Source organism: Pan paniscus, chromosome 17 (genome assembly GCF_029289425.2).
Source record: "Pan paniscus chromosome 17, NHGRI_mPanPan1-v2.0_pri, whole genome shotgun sequence".
NCBI classification, from domain to species: domain Eukaryota; kingdom Metazoa; phylum Chordata; class Mammalia; order Primates; family Hominidae; genus Pan; species Pan paniscus.
This window is the reverse complement of record NC_073266.2, coordinates 9,921,228-9,938,124: the sequence shown is the minus strand read 5'-3', so window position 1 is coordinate 9,938,124 and position 16,897 is coordinate 9,921,228.

Here is a 16,897-nt window from a genome sequence, read left to right as displayed (position 1 = left end):
TGTAAAATGTTTTTGGTGTACTTTCAGTTAATATTATATGTACAATATATGAAATAAATTTTCTGTTCTTTTTGATATTTTATGAACAGTATATAATATATATTTGGTGTACTTTTGTTATTTTATGTAAATTATATAATATATATTTGGTGTAGTTTTTGATATTTTACATAGAGTGTAATATATATTTACTGTCCTTTTTGATATTTTATTTAGAGTGTATAATATACATTTGGTGTAATTTTTGATATTTTATGAACAGTATATTAAATATAATTACTGAAGATTTTGATAGTTTATTTACAGTATATATAACACATATTTGGTGTACTTTTTGATATTTTATGTACAGTAGATAATATATACTTACTGCAATTTTTGATATTTTATTTACAGTATATAAAATGTATTCGGTGTAGTTTTAGTTAATATTATATGTGCAACATATGAAATATATTTACTGTACTTTTTGATATTTTATGTACAGTATATAATATATATTTGGTGTACTTTTGATATTTTATGTAAATTATATAATATGTATTTGGTGTAGTTTTTGATATTTCACATAGAGTTTAATATATATTTACTGTCCTTTTTCATATTTTATTTAGAGTGTATAATATACATTTGGTGTAATTTTTGATATTTTATGTACAGTATATTAAAGATAATTACTGAAGATTTTGATAGTTTATTTACAGTATATATAACACATATTTGGTGTACTTTTTGATATTTTATGTACAGTAGATAATATATACTTACTGTAATTTTTATATTTTATTTACAGTATGTAAAATGTATTTGGTGTACTTTTAGTTAATATTATATGTACAAAATATGAAATATATTTACTGTTTTTTGATATTTTATGTACAGTATATAATATATATTTGGTGTACTTTTGATAATTTATGTCACTTCTATAATATATATTTGGCGTAGTTTTTGATATTTTACATAGTGTGTAATATATATTTACTGTCCTTTTTGACATTTTATTTAGAGTGTATAATATACATTTGGTGTAATTTTTGATATTTTATGTACAGTATATTAAATATAATTATTGAAGATTTTGATAGTTTATTTTCAGTATATATAACACATATTTGGTGTACTTTTTGATATTTTATGTACATTAGATAATATATACTTACTGTAATTTTTGATATTTTATTTACAGTATGTAAAATGTATTTGGTGTACTTTTAGTTAATATTATATGTACAATATATGAAATATATTTACTGTACTTTTTGATATTTTATTTACAGTATATAATATATATTTGGTGTACTTTTGTTATTTTATGTAAATTATATAATATATATTTGGTGTAGTTTTTGATATATTACATAGAGTGTAATATATATTTACTGTCCTTTTTGATACTTTATTTAGAGTGTATAATATACATTTGGTGTAATTTTTGATATTTTATGAACAGTATATTAAATATAATTACTGAAGATTTTCATAGTTTATTTACAGTAGATATAACACATATTTGGTGTACTTTTTGATATTTTATGTACAGTAGATAATATATACTTACTGTAATTTTTGGTATTTTATTTACAGTATATAAAATGTATTTGGTGTACTTTTAGTTAATATTATATGTAGAATATATGAAATATATTTACTTTACTTTTTGATATTTTATGTACAGTATACAATACATATTTGGTGTACTTTTGATATTTTATGTAAATTATATAATATATATTTGGTGTAGTTTTTGATATTTTACATAGAGTGTAATATATATTTACTGTCCTTTTTGATATTTCATTTAGAGTGTATAATATACATTGGGTGTAATTTTTGATATTTTATTTACAGTATATTAAATATAATTACTGAAGATTTTGATAGTTTATTTTCAGTATATATAACACATATTTGGTGTACATTTTGATATTTTATGTACAGTAGATAATATATACATACTGTAATTTTTTATATTTTATTTACAGTATGTAAAATGTATTTGGTGTACTTTTAGTTAATATATGTACAATCAATGAAATATATTTACTGTTCTTTTTGATATTTTATGTACAGTATATAACATATATTTGGTGTACTTTTGATATTTTATGTAAATTATATAATATATATTTGGTGTAGATTTTGATATTTTACATAGAGTGTAATATATATTTACTGTCATTTTTGTTATTTTATTTAGAGTGTATAATATACATTTGGTGTAATTATTGATATATTATGTACAGTATATTAAATATAATTACTGAATATTTTGATAGTTTATTTACAGTATATATAACACATATTTGCTGTACTTTTTCATAGTTTATGTACAGTAGATAATATATACTTACTGTAATTTTTGATATTTTATTTACAGTATATGAAATGTATTTGGTGTAGTTTTAGTTAATATTATATGTACAATATAAGAAATATATTTACTGTCCTTTTTGATATTTTATGTACAGTATATAATATATATTTGGGGAACTTTTGATATTTTATGTAAATTATATAATATATATTTGGTGTAGTTTTTGATATTTTACATAGAGTGTAATATATATTTACTGTCCTTTTTGATATTTTATTTAGAGTGTATAATATACATTTGGTGTAATTTTTGATATTTTATGAACAGTATATTAAATATAATTACTGAAGATTTTGATAGTTTATTTACAGTATATATAACACATATTTGGTGTACTTTTTGATATTTTATGTACAGTAGATAATATATACTTACTGCAATTTTTGATATTTTATTTACAGTATATAAAATGTATTCGGTGTAGTTTTAGTTAATATTATATGTGCAACATATGAAATATATTTACTGTACTTTTTGATATTTTATGTACAGTATATAATATATATTTGGTGTACTTTTGATATTTTATGTAAATTATATAATATGTATTTGGTGTAGTTTTTGATATTTCACATAGAGTTTAATATATATTTACTGTCCTTTTTCATATTTTATTTAGAGTGTATAATATACATTTGGTGTAATTTTTGATATTTTATGTACAGTATATTAAAGATAATTACTGAAGATTTTGATAGTTAATTTACAGTATATATAACACATATTTGGTGTACTTTTTGATATTTTATGTACAGTAGATAATATATACTTAGTGTAATTTTTATATTTTATTTACAGTATGTAAAATGTATTTGGTGTACTTTTAGTTAATATTATATGTACAAAATATGAAATATATTTACTGTTTTTTGATATTTTATGTACAGTATATAATATATATTTGGTGTACTTTTGATAATTTATGTAACTTCTATAATATATATTTGGCGTAGTTTTTGATATTTTACATAGTGTGTAATATATATTTACTGTCCTTTTTGATATTTTATTTAGAGTGTATAATATACATTTGGTGTAATTTTTGATATTTTATGTACAGTATATTAAATATAATTATTGAAGATTTTGATAGTTTATTTTCAGTATATATAACACATATTTGGTGTACTTTTTGATATTTTATGTACATTAGATAATATATACTTACTGTAATTTTTGATATTTTATTTACAGTATGTAAAATGTATTTGGTGTACTTTTAGTTAATATTATATGTACAATATATGAAATATATTTACTGTACTTTTTGATATTTTATTTACAGTATATAATATATATTTGGTGTACTTTTGTTATTTTATGTAAATTATATAATATATATTTGGTGTAGTTTTTGATATATTACATAGAGTGTAATATATATTTACTGTCCTTTTTGATACTTTATTTAGAGTGTATAATATACATTTGGTGTAATTTTTGATATTTTATGAACAGTATATTAAATATAATTACTGAAGATTTTCATAGTTTATTTACAGTATATATAACACATATTTGGTGTACTTTTTGATATTTTATGTACAGTAGATAATATATACTTACTGTAATTTTTGGTATTTTATTTACAGTATATAAAATGTATTTGGTGTACTTTTAGTTAATATTATATGTAGAATATATGAAATATATTTACTTTACTTTTTTATATTTTATGTACAGTATACAATACATATTTGGTGTACTTTTGATATTTTATGTAAATTATATAATATATATTTGGTGTAGTTTTTGATATTTTACATAGAGTGTAATATATATTTACTGTCCTTTTTGATATTTCATTTAGAGTGTATAATATACATTGGGTGTAATTTTTGATATTTTATTTACAGTATATTAAATATAATTACTGAAGATTTTGATAGTTTATTTTCAGTATATATAACACATATTTGGTGTACATTTTGATATTTTATGTACAGTAGATAATATATACATACTGTAATTTTTTATATTTTATTTACAGTATGTAAAATGTATTTGGTGTACTTTTAGTTAATATATGTACAATCAATGAAATATATTTACTGTTCTTTTTGATATTTTATGTACAGTATATAACATATATTTGGTGTACTTTTGATATTTTATGTAAATTATATAATATATATTTGGTGTAGATTTTGATATTTTACATAGAGTGTAATATATATTTACTCTCATTTTTGTTATTTTATTTAGAGTGTATAATATACATTTGGTGTAATTATTGATATATTATGTACAGTATATTAAATATAATTACTGAATATTTTGATAGTTTATTTACAGTATATATAACACATATTTGGTTTACTTTTTGATAGTTTATGTACAGTAGATAATATATACTTACTGTAATTTTTGATATTTTATTTACAGTATATGAAATGTATTTGGTGTAGTTTTAGTTAATATTATATGTACAATATAAGAAATATATTTACTGTCCTTTTTGATATTTTATGTACAGTATATAATATATATTTGGGGAACTTTTGATATTTTATGTAAATTATATAATATATATTTGGTGTAGTTTTTGATATTTTACATAGAGTGTAATATATATTTACTGTCCTTTTTGATATTTTATTTAGAGTGTATAATATACATTTGGTGTAATTTTTGATATTTTATGTACAGTATATTAAATATAATTACTGAAGATTTTGATAGTTTATTTACAGTATATATAACACATATTTGGTGGACTTTTTGATATTTTATTTACAGTAGATAATATATACTTACTGTAATTTTTGATATTTTATTTACAGTATGTAAAATGTATTTGGTGTACTTTTAGTTAATATTATATGTACAATATATGAAATATATTTACTGTACTTTTTGATATTTTATGTACAGTAGATAATATATACTTACTGTAATTTTTTATATTTTATTCACAGTATGTAAAATGTATTTGGTGTACTTTTAGTTAATATTATATGTACAATATATGAAATATATTTACTGTACTTTTTGATATTTTATGTAGAGTATATAATATATATTTGGTGTACTTTTGATATTTTATGTAAATTACATAATATATATTTGGTGTAGTTTTTGATATTTTACAGAGTGTAATATATATTTACTGTCCTTTTTGATATTTTATTTAGAGTGTATAATATACATTTGGTGTAATTTTTGATATTTTATGAACAGTATATTAAATATAATTACTGAATACTTTGATAGTTTATTTACAGTATATATAACACATATTTGATGTACTTTTTGATATTTTATGTACAGTAGATAATATATACTTACTGTAATTTTTTATAATTTATTTACAGTATGTAAATTGTTTTTGGTGTACTTTCAGTTAATATTATATGTACAATATATGAAATAAATTTTCTGTACTTTTTGATATTTTATGAACAGTATATAATATATATTTGGTGTACTTTTGTTATTTTATGTAAATTATATAATATATATTTGGTGTAGTATTTGATATTTTACATAGAGTGTAATATATATTTACTGTCCTTTTTGATATTTTATTTAGAGTGTATAATATACATTTGGTGTAATTTTTGATATTTTATGAACAGTATATTAAATATAATTACTGAAGATTTTGATAGTTTATTTACAGTATATATAACACATATTTGGTGTACTTTTTGATATTTTATGTACAGTAGATAATATATACTTACTGCAATTTTTGATATTTTATTTACAGTATATAAAATGTATTCGGTGTAGTTTTAGTTAATATTATATGTGCAACATATGAAATATATTTACTGTACTTTTTGATATTTTATGTACAGTATATAATATATATTTGGTGTACTTTTGATATTTTATGTAAATTATATAATATGTATTTGGTGTAGTTTTTGATATTTCACATAGGGTTTAATATATATTTACTGTCCTTTTTCATATTTTATTTAGAGTGTATAATATACATTTGGTGTAATTTTTGATATTTTATGTACAGTATATTAAAGATAATTACTGAAGATTTTGATAGTTTATTTACAGTATATATAACACATATTTGGTGTACTTTTTGATATTTTATGTACAGTAGATAATATATACTTACTGTAATTTTTATATTTTATTTACAGTATGTAAAATGTATTTGGTGTACTTTTAGTTAATATTATATGTACAAAATATGAAATATATTTACTGTTTTTTGATATTTTATGTACAGTATATAATATATATTTGGTGTACTTTTGATAATTTATGTAACTTCTATAATATATATTTGGCGTAGTTTTTGATATTTTACATAGTGTGTAATATATATTTACTGTCCTTTTTGATATTTTATTTAGAGTGTATAATATACATTTGGTGTAATTTTTGATATTTTATGTACAGTATATTAAATATAATTATTGAAGATTTTGATAGTTTATTTTCAGTATATATAACACATATTTGGTGTACTTTTTGATATTTTATGTACATTAGATAATATATACTTACTGTAATTTTTGATATTTTATTTACAGTATGTAAAATGTATTTGGTGTACTTTTAGTTAATATTATATGTACAATATATGAAATATATTTACTGTACTTTTTGATATTTTATTTACAGTATGTAATATATATTTGGTGTACTTTTGTTATTTTATGTAAATTATATAATATATATTTGGTGTAGTTTTTGATATATTACATAGAGTGTAATATATATTTACTGTCCTTTTTGATACTTTATTTAGAGTGTATAATATACATTTGGTGTAATTTTTGATATTTTATGAACAGGATATTAAATATAATTACTGAAGATTTTCATAGTTTATTTACAGTATATATAACACATATTTGGTGTACTTTTTGATATTTTATGTACAGTAGATAATATATACTTACTGTAATTTTTGGTATTTTATTTACAGTATGTAAAATGTATTTGGTGTACTTTTAGTTAATATTATATGTACAATATATGAAATATATTTACTGTACTTTTTGATATTTTATGTACAGTATATAATATATATTTGGTGTACTTTTGATATTTTATGTAAATTATATAATACATATTTGGTGTAGTTTTTGATATTTTACATAGAGTGTAATATATATTTACAGTCATTTTTGATATTTTATTTAGAGTGTATAATATACATTTGGTGTAATTATTGATATTTTATGTACAGTATATTAAATATAATTACTGATGATTATGATAGTTTATTTACAGTATATATAACACATATTTGGTGTACTTTTTGATATTTTATTTACAGTAGATAATATACACTTACTGTAATTTTTGATATTTTATTTACAGTACATAAAATGTATTTGGTGTACTTTTAGTTAATATTATATGTACAATATATGAAATATATTTACTGTACTTTTTGATATTTTATGTAGAGTATATAATATATATTTGGTGTACTTTTGGTATTTTATGTAAATTATATAATATATGTTTGGTGTAGTTTTTTATATTTTACTTAGAATGTAATATATATTTACTGTCCTTTTTGATATTATATTAAAGTGTATAATATACATTTGGTGTAATTTTTGATATTTTATGTACAGTATATAAAGTATAATTACTGAAGATTTTGATAGTTTATTTACAGTATATATAACACATATTTGGTGTACTTTTTGATATTTTATGTACATTAGATAATATATACTTACTGTAATTTTTGATATTTTATTTACAGTATGTAAAATGTATTTGGTGTACTTTTAGTTAATATTATATGTACAATATATGAAATATATTTACTGTACTTTTTGATATTTTATGTACAGTATATAATATATATTTGGTGTACTTTTGATATTTTATGTAAATTACATAATATATATTTCGTGTAGTTTTTGATATTTTACATAGAGTGTAATATATATTTACTGTCCTTTTTGATATTTTATTTAGAGTGTATAATATACATTTGGTGTAATTTTTGATATTTTATGAACAGTATATTAAATATAATTACTGAAGATTTTTATAGTTTATTTAGAGTATATATAACACATATTTGATGTACTTTTTGATATTTTATGTACAGTAGATAATATATACTTACTGTAATTTTTTATATTTTATTTACAGTATGTAAAATGTTTTTGGTGTACTTTTAGTTAATATTATATGTACAATATATGAAATAAACTTTCTGTACTTTTTGATATTTTATGTACAGTATATAATATATATTTGGTGTACTTTTGTTATTTTATGTAAATTATATAATATATATTTGGTGTAGTTTTTGATATTTTACATAGAGTGTAATATATATTTACTGTCCTTTTTGATATTTTATTTAGAGTGTATTATATACATTTGTTGAAATTTTTGATATTTTATGAACAGTATATTAAATATAATTACTGAAGATTTTGATAGTTTATTTACAGTATATATAACACATATTTGGTGTACTTTTTGATATTTTATGTACAGTAGATAATATATACTTACTGCAATTTTTGGTATTTTATTTACAGTATATAAAATGTATTCGGTGTAGTTTTAGTTAATATTATATGTACAATATATGAAATATATTTACTGTACTTTTTGATATTTTATGTACAGTATATAATATATATTTGGTGTACTTTTGATATTTTATGTAAATTATATAATATGTATTTGGTGTAGTATTTGATATTTTACATAGAGTTTAATATATATTTACTGTCCTTTTTCATATTTTATTTAGAGTGTATAATATACATTTGGTGTAATTTTTGATATTTTATGTACAGTATATTAAATATAATTACTGAAGATTTTGATAGTTTAATTACAGTATATATAACACATATTTGGTGTACTTTTTGATATTTTATGTACAGTAGATAATATATACTTACTGTAATTTTTATATTTTATTTACAGTATGTAAAATGTATTTGGTGTACTTTTAGTTAATATTATATGTACAATATATGAAATATATTTACTGTACTTTTTGATATTTTATGTACAGTATATAATATATATTTGGTGTACTTTTGATACTTTATTTAAATTATATAATATATATTTGGTGTAGTTTTTAATATTTTTCATAGTGTGTAATATATATTTACTGTCCTTTTTGATATTTTATTTAGAGTGTATAATATACATTTGGTGTAATTATTGATATTTTATGTACAGTATATTAAATATATTTACTGAAGTTTTTGATAGTTTATTTACAGTATATATAACACATATTTGGTGTACTTTTAGATATTTTATGTACAGTAGATAATATATACTTACTGTAATTTTTTACATTTTATATACAGTATATAAAATATATTTGGTGTCCTTTTAGTTAATATTATATGTACAATATATGAAATATATTTACTGTACTTTTTGATATTTTATGTACAGTATATAATATATATTTGGTGTACTTTTGATATTTTACGTAAATTTAATAATATATAATTGGTGTAGTTTTTGATATTTTACATAGAGTCTAATATATATTTACTGTCGCTTTTGATATTTTATTTAGAGTGTCATAAATTTGGTGAATTTTTTGATATTTTATGAACAGTATATTAAATATAATTACTGAAGATTTTGATAGTTTATTTACAGTATATATAACACATATTTTGTGTACTTTTTGATATTTTGTGTACAGTAGATAATATATACTTACTGTAATTTTAGATATTTTATTTACAGTATGTAAAATGTATTTCGTGTACTTTTAGTTAATATTATATGTACAATATATGAAATATATTTACTGTACTTTTTGATATTTTATGTACAGTATATAATATATATTTGGTGTACTTTTGATATTTTATGTAAATTATATAATATATATTTGGTGTAGTTTTTGATATTTTACATAGAGTGTAATATATATTTACTGTCCTTTTTGATATTTTATTTAGAGTGTATAATATACATTTGGTGTAATTTTTGATATTTTATGTACAGTATATTAAATATAATTACTTAAGGTTTTGATAGTTTATTTACAGTATATATAACACATATTTGGTGTACTTTTTGATATTTTATGTACAGTAGATAATATATACTTACTGTAATTTTTGATATTTTATTTACAGCATTTAAAATGTATTTGTTGTACTTTTAGATAATATTATATGTACAATATATGAAATATATTTACTGTACTTTTTGATATTTTATGTACAGTATATAATATATATTTGGTGTACTTTTGATATTTTATGTAAATTATATAATATGTATATGGTGTAGTTTTTGATATTTTACATAGAGTTTAATATATATTTACTGTTTTTTCATATTTTATTTAGAGTGTATAATATACATTTGGTGTAATTTTTGATATTTTATGTACTGTATATTAAATATAATTACTGAAGATTTTGATAGTTTATTTACAGTATATATAACACATATTTGGTGTACTTTTTGATATTTTATGTACAGTAGATAATATATACTTACTGTAATTTTTGTATTTTATTTACAGTATGTAAAATGTATTTGGTGTACTTTTAGTTAATATTATATGTACAATATATGAAATATATTTACTGTACTTTTTGATATTTTATGTACAGTATATAATATATATTTGGTGTACTTTTGATATTTTATGTAAATTATATAATATATATTTGGTGTAGTTTTTAATATTTTACATAGTGTGTAATATATATTTACTGTCCTTTTTGATATTTTATTTAGAGTGTATAATATACATTTGGTGTAATTATTGATATTTTATGTACAGTATATTAAATATAATTACTGAAGTTTTTGATAGTTTATTTACAGTATATATAACACATATTTGGTGTACTTTTAGATATTTTATGTACAGTAGATTATATATACTTACTGTAATTTTTTATATTTTATATACAGTATATAAAATATATTTGGTGTACTTTTAGTTAATATTATATGTACAATATATGAAATATATTTACTGTACTTTTTGATATTTTATGTACAGTATATAATATATATTTGGTGTACTTTTGATATTTTACGTAAATTAAATAATATATATTTGGTGTAGTTTTTGATATTTTACATAGAGTCTAATATATATTTACTGTCGCTTTTGATATTTTATTTAGAGTGTCATACATTTGGTGTATTTTTTGATATTTTATGAACAGTATATTAAATATAATTACTGAAGATTTTGATAGTTTATTTACAGTATATATAACACATATTTGGTGTACTTTTTGATATTTTGTGTACAGTAGATAATATATACTTACTGTAATTTTAGATATTTTATTTACAGTATGTAAAATGTATTTCGTGTACTTTTAGTTAATATTATATGTACAATATATGAAATATATTTACTGTACTTTTTGATATTTTATGTACAGTATATAATATATATTTGGTGTACTTTTGATATTTTATGTAAATTATATAATATATATTTGGTGTAGTTTTGATATTTTACATAGAGTGTAATATATATTTACTGTCCTTTTTGATATTTTATTTAGAGTGTATAATATACATTTGGTGTAATTTTTGATATTTCATGTACAGTATATTAAATATAATTACTTAAGGTTTTGATAGTTTATTTAAAGTATATATAACACATATTTGGTGTACTTTTTGATATTTTATGTACAGTAGATAATATATACTTACTGTAATTTTTGATATTTTATTTACAGCATTTAAAATGTATTTGTTGTACTTTTAGATAATATTATATGTACAATATATGAAATATATTTACTGTACTTTTTGATATTTTATGTACAGTATATAATATATATTTGGTGTACTTTTGATATTTTATGTAAATTATATAATACATATTTGGTGTAGTTTTTGATATTTTACATAGAGTGTAATATATATTTACTGTCATTTTTGATATTTTATTTAGAGTGTATAATATACATTTGGTGTAATTATTGATATTTTATGTACAGTATATTAAATATAATTACTGATGATTTTGATAGTTTATTTACAGTATATATAACACATATTTGGTGTACTTTTTGATATTTTATGTACAGTAGATAATATACACTTACTGTAATTTTTGATATTTTATTTACAGTACATAAAATGTATTTGGTGTACTTTTAGTTAATATTATATGTACAATATATGAAATATATTTAGTGTACTTTTTGATATTTTATGTACAGTATATAATATATATTTGGTGTACTTTTGGTATTTTATGTAAATTATATAATATATGTTTGGTGTAGTTTTTTATATTTTACCTAGAATGTAATATATATTTACTGTCATTTTTGATATTATATTTAGAGTGTATAATATACATTTGGTGTAATTTTTGATATTTTATGTACAGTATATAAAATATAATTACTGAAGATTTTGATAGTTTATTTACAGTATATATAACACATATTTGGTGTACTTTTTGATATTTTATGTACATTAGATAATATATACTTACTGTAATTTTTGATATTTTATTTACAGTATGTAAAATGTATTTGGTGTACTTTTAGTTAATATTATATGTACAATATATGAAATATATTTACTGTACTTTTTGATATTTTATGTACAGTATATAATATATATTTGGTGTACTTTGGATATTTTATGTAAATTACATAATATATATTTGGTGTAATTTTTGATATTTTACATAGAGTGTAATATATATTTACTGTCCTTTTTGATATTTTATTTAGAGTGTATAATATACATTTGGTGTAATTTTTGATATTTTATGAACAGTATATTAAATATAATTACTGAAGATTTTGATAGTTTATTTACAGTATATATAACACATATTTGATGTACTTTTTGATATTTTATGTACAGTAGATAATATATACTTACTGTAATTTTTTATATTTTATTTACAGTATGTAAAATGTTTTTGGTGTACTTTTAGTTAATATTATATGTACAATATATGAAATAAACTTTCTGTACTTTTTGATAATTCATGTACAGTACATAATATATATTTGGTGTACTTTTGTTATTTTATGTAAATTATATAATATATATTTGGTGTAGTTTTTGATATTTTACATAGAGTGTAATATATATTTACTGTCCTTTTTGATATTTTATTTAGAGTGTATAATATACATTTGGTGAAATTTTTGATATTTTATGAACAGTATATTAAATATAATTACTGAAGATTTTGATAGTTTATTTACAGTATATATAACACATATTTGGTGTACTTTTTGATATTTTATGTACAGTAGATAATATATACTTACTGTAATTTTTGATATTTTATTTACAGTATATAAAATGTATTCGGTGTAGTTTTAGTTAATATTATATGTACAATATATGAAATATATTTACTGTACTTTTTGATATTTTATGTACAGTATATAATATATATTTGGTGTACTTTTGATATTTTATGTAAATTATATAATATGTATTTGGTGTAGTTTTTGATATTTTACATAGAATTTAATATATATTTACTGTCCTTTTTCATATTTTATTTAGAGTGTATAATATACATTTGTTGTAATTTTTGATATTTTATGTACAGTATATTAAATATAATTACTGAAGATTTTGATAGTTTATTTACAGTATATATAACACATATTTGGTGTACTTTTAGATATTTTATGTACAGTAGATAATATATACTTACTGTAATTTTTTATATTTTATATACAGTATATAAAATATATTTGGTGTACTTTTAGTTAATATTATATGTACAATATATGAAATATATTTACTGTACTTTTTGATATTTTATGTACAGTATATAATATATATTTGGTGTACTTTTGATATTTTACGTAAATTAAATAATATATATTTGGTGTAGTTTTTGATATTTTACATAGAGTCTAATATATATTTACTGTCGCTTTTGATATTTTATTTAGAGTGTCATACATTTGGTGTATTTTTTGATATTTTATGAAAAGTATATTAAATATAATTACTGAAGATTTTGATAGTTTATTTACAGTATATATAACACATATTTGGTGTACTTTTTGATATTTTGTGTAGAGTAGATAATATATACTTACTGTAATTTTAGATATTTTATTTACAGTATGTAAAATGTATTTCGTGTACTTTTAGTTAATATTATATGTACAATATATGAAATATATTTACTGTACTTTTTGATATTTTATGTACAGTATATAATATGTATTTGGTGTACTTTTGATATTTTATGTAAATTATATAATATTTATTTGGTGTAGTTTTTGATATTTTACATAGAGTGTAATATATATTTACTGTCCTTTTTGATATTTTATTTAGAGTGTATAATATACATTTGGTGTAATTTTTGATATTTTATGTACAGTATATTAAATATAATTACTTAAGGTTTTGATAGTTTATTTACAGTATATATAACACATATTTGGTGTACTTTTTGATATTTTATGTACAGTAGATAATATATACTTACTGTAATTTTTGATATTTTATTTACAGTATTTAAAATATATTTGTTGTACTTTTAGATAAGATTATATGTACAATATATGAAATATATTTACTGTACTTTTTGATATTTTATGTACAGTAGATAATATATACTTACTGTAAATTTTTATATTTATTTTACAGTATGTAAAATGTATTTGGTGTACTTTTAGTTAATATTATATGTACAATATATGAAATATATTTACTGTACTTTTTGATATTTTATGTACAGTATATAATATATATTTGGTGTACTTTTGATATTTTATGTAATTTATATAATATATATTTGGTGTAGTTTTTCATATTTTACATAGGGTGTAATATATATTTACAGTCTTTTTGATATTTTATTTAGAGTGTATAATATACATTTGGTGCAATTTTTGATATTTTATGTACAGTATATTAAATATAATTACTGAAGATTTTGATAGTTTATTTACAGTATATATAACACATATTTGGAATACTTTTTGATATGTTATGTACAGTAGATAATATATACTAACTGTAATTTCTTATACTTTATTTACAGTATGTAAAATGTATTTGGTGTACTTTTAGTTAATATTATATGTACAATATATGAAATATATTTACTGTACTTTTTGATATTTTATGTACAGTAGATAATATATATTTGGTGTACTTTTGATATTTTATGTAAATTATATAATATATATTTGGTGTAGTTTTTGATATTTTAGATAGAGTGTAATATATATTTACTGTCATTTTTGATATTTTATTTAGAGTGTATAATATACATTTGGTGTAATTTTTGATATTTTATGTTCAGTATATTAAATATAATTACTGAAGTTTTTGATAGTTTATTTACAGTATATATAACACATATTTGGTGTACTTTTTGATATTTTATGTACAGTAGATAATATATACTTACTGTACTTTTTGATATTTTATGTACAGTATATAATATATATTTGGTGTACTTTTGATATTGTATGTAAATTATATAATATATATTTGGTGTAGTTTTTGATATTTTACATAGAGTGTAATATATATTTACTGTCCTTTTTGATATTTTATTTAGAGTGTATAATATACATTTGGTGTAATTTTTGATATTTTATGAGCAGTATATTAAATATAATTACTGAAGATTTTGATAGTTTATTTACAGTATATATAACACATATTTGGTGTACTTTTTGATATTTTATGTACAGTAGATAATATATACTTACTGTAATTTTTTATATTTTATTTACAGTATGTAAAATGTATTTGGTGTACTTTTAGTTAATATTATATGTACAATATATGAAATATCTTTACTGTACTTTTTGATATTTTATGTACAGTATATAATATATATTTGGTGTACTTTTGATATTTTATGTAAATTATATAATATATATTTCGTGTAGTTTTTGATATTTTACATAGAGTGTAATATATATTTACTGTCATTTTTGATATTTTATTTAGAGTGTATAATATACATTTGGTGTAATTATTGATATTTTATGTACAGTATATTAAATATAATTACTGAAGATTTTGATAGTTTATTTACAGTATATATAACACACATTTGGTGTACTTTTTGATATTTTATGTACAGTAGATAATATATACTTACTGTAATTTTTTATATTTTATTTACAGTATGTAAAATGTATTTGGTGTACTTTTAGTTAATATTATATGTACAATATATGAAATATCTTTACTGTACTTTTTGATATTTTATGTACAGTATATAATATATATTTGGTGTACTTTTGATATTTTATGTAAATTATATAATATATATTTGGTGTAGTTTTTGATATTTTACATAGAGTGTAATATATATTTACTGTCATTTTTGATATTTTATTTAGAGTGTATAATATACATTTGGTGTAATTATTGATATTTTATGTACAGTATATTAAATATAATTACTGAAGATTTTGATAGTTTATTTACAGTATACATAACACACATTTGGTGTACTTTTTGATATTTTATGTACAGTAGATAATATGTACTTACTGTAATTTTTTATATTTTATTTACAGTATGTAAAATGTATTTGGTGTACTTTTAGTTACTATATGT